The 2,797-nt window shown below is 26.1% G+C and overlaps 1 long non-coding RNA gene across 1 annotated transcript; it reads left to right on the forward strand.

Annotated features, from left to right (window-relative positions):
* The first annotated feature begins 7 nt into the window (after nucleotides 1-7).
* Nucleotides 8-1,359, forward strand: LOC105180065. Its single transcript, XR_849470.2, has 3 exons — nucleotides 8-404; nucleotides 659-1,062; nucleotides 1,217-1,359. It is a non-coding gene; the product is annotated as an uncharacterized LOC105180065 (long non-coding RNA).
* The last annotated feature ends 1,438 nt before the right edge of the window (nucleotides 1,360-2,797 follow it).

Raw genomic sequence — 2,797 nt, forward strand, 5'->3', positions numbered from 1 at the left:
AAGGGAGAACAACACAAGGAAATAGGGGGATGAAAATGTTGGCAAAATCTTCGTTAGTGAGTTTGTGGTTTCTATGTTTGGTAGCTTACATTTAAGCATGCCAACTAGCAATTTTAGATATTATTGGCTTTTACTTGGTGGGGAATTTTCTTTTGCCATGAATTTTTGAGTTGAACCTTGTGGATACACTCCTTGACCTAGAGAATTTGATCACTTCAGCTCTGAAAAAGGTCTTGTCATCTGGGTATCTATTACGCATTTGTGCTGCTGACAAAGAATGCATTAATTTTCTCTGTGATTCTGTAGACTTTGGGAGCATGGATGACATTTCTGAAGTTTCTGGTGGAAAGGATGGAAATGATTCTGAGTATGAGCTTTTGGTTTGCAGTCCATCCAAAATTGAGGTTAGTAAATCTTTTTTGTTAATCTGGGAGTTGTCTTACCAACATTGTTTTCATCCCAAACATTGAGGTGTAGTTAAGCTTAACTGCTCAACTTCTATGCAGAAAGAGATATTGTATGAGATTACAACAAAATGATGAAACTGTTAATGTTCCTCTTTATCAGCAGAAGATGATTATGTAGATGTTAAAACTTATCTAGCATAGATTGTGTTGTTTCTTTCAATTGAGAGTTCATGGGCTGTGTTTCCGGGCAGTCTTAGGTGGCTCCTTCCAGCCTGGAGAGTTCAAGGGATGAAGGTGGATTCCTACTTGGAAGTCTCTTCCAAACAGTGATAAGTCAGTATTGGGAGTTCTCGGAAAAGTGACTTGCCTTGTTTCTCATAATTGGAATGACGTCTGAAAAATAGATGCCTCTTGTGGTATACACTATGCTGTTCCGTGCTTGTACTCAGCTTGAAGTTCTTCGATTGTACCACTTTCTGACAAGGCCTCGTAGCCACATAATAAGATTTGACGGGGAATGAAAACAGTTGTTGATTTTACCACTTTATGATGACGGCCTTGTATCACATAATAAGACATGACAGGGAATGAAAACAGTTGCTGAACTGAGGAGGGTAACCTTCCAATGCCGATCAACACGGATTCACTTTACACGGTGAGAACATCCTATTATAAGCTCCCTTTCATTTATCCTTTATAGCTCTTTTTCATTCGTACTCCAACCTCAAGAAAGAAACAGGACTAATAAAGAAATTGATTTTTCATTTATTTGTGTTCATTTCTAACCATTCGTTTCTTTTTGCGCACAGCCTATTGACAAGAAGCCAACGAAGTTCAATCCATTGGTCACAATACTTAAATTTATGTGATGCGCTTTTGATTGATAATTTTTTTATTGGTGATTTTATAATGTTTATTCTTTAATATGCTTTTTATTGGTGTGAACATTAAATGAAACCACATATTGCTTCAACTTCTAACTTAACTCAATCACTTAAGTTTCCTATCTTAATTTTTTTGAAAAATATATATAGATATATATATTTTTTTTGTTTATTTTCTAACTTACTTCTAGTTCAATGTTTATTTTATTCTTTTTATTTACCTTATTTGAATGTTGGTGATATTAATTGTTTATAGATTTTTTATTAGTTTTCATATTCAATATATAGGTTATAAAACTTATCATTATTTTAACTAATAACAATTTTTTATTATAGGGGCAATTAGTTATGAGGTTACTAAGGATTAAATTTTAATTTGTATTTATAATTAAATTTTTATTATCGAAAGGTAGTGGATTTTTTATATAATCTATACAAATATAAATTTATAAGTTCAAATTATTGTTTATAGAATATTAAATTATTCATTTAACGTATTAATAAAATTAGTTACTAGATTATAAATTTAAATTAAAAATTTATTACACTACAAGTAACTAATTTATATTTTCAAAAGGTAGAGGGGAAACAATATTTATGAGAAAGTATTATTTATACTAATTTATTTTACTTATTTTATTGATCTTTATATAATTTGCACCTCTACAACTTTATTTTATTAACTTCAATGAATCTGTAATAATTTACATGTCTTAATAATTAAACTATTAAATTATTTATCTAATATATCAATAATACTAGTTGTTATATTGTAAATTTAAATTAGAAAATTTTCATACTGTACATTTTTAACATTAATTAATTTGTTCTTTTAACTTGCAACCAAAATTTTGTTTTGAAAGAAAAACAATAATATGATCCTGTATATTTTTGTATTATTTTTTTATTGTATACAATTTACACCTCTAGTAATTGAATATTAAATTATCTAACAAAAATATTAATAGAAATTAGTGTAGGTTATAAATTAAAATAAAAAATTATGAATATTGTTTCAGATTTTAAAATTATAAGGTTAATTTTTTAATTTTTAATTATAATTAAAATTTTATAATCAAATTATTTTTTTATTGTATACAATTTACACCTCTAGTAATTGAATATTAAATTATCTAACAAAAATATTAATATAAATTAGTGTAGGTTATAAATTAAAATAAAAGATTATGAATATTGTTTTAGATTTTAAAATTATAAGGTTAATTTTTTAAGTTTTAATTATAATTCAAATTTTATAATCAAAAGATAAGGGGCATTATGGGAATGAATAATGTGATTATTTTTTTAATAATTTATACTTATTTAAATTTTAAGTATATTTTAACTTGAATATTTTACTAACCTTTTTTTAATTGAAATTGTATATAGAACTTACACCTGTTAATAATTAATTATTAATTATTTATTCAATAAATAATAAAATGAGTTATTGGGATATAAAAGTTTAAAATATAAATTATTTTAAAATTAACAGATTAATTTTTA

Source organism: Sesamum indicum, unplaced genomic scaffold (genome assembly GCF_000512975.1).
Source record: "Sesamum indicum cultivar Zhongzhi No. 13 unplaced genomic scaffold, S_indicum_v1.0 scaffold00307, whole genome shotgun sequence".
In the NCBI taxonomy this organism is placed as follows: Eukaryota; Viridiplantae; Streptophyta; class Magnoliopsida; order Lamiales; family Pedaliaceae; genus Sesamum; species Sesamum indicum.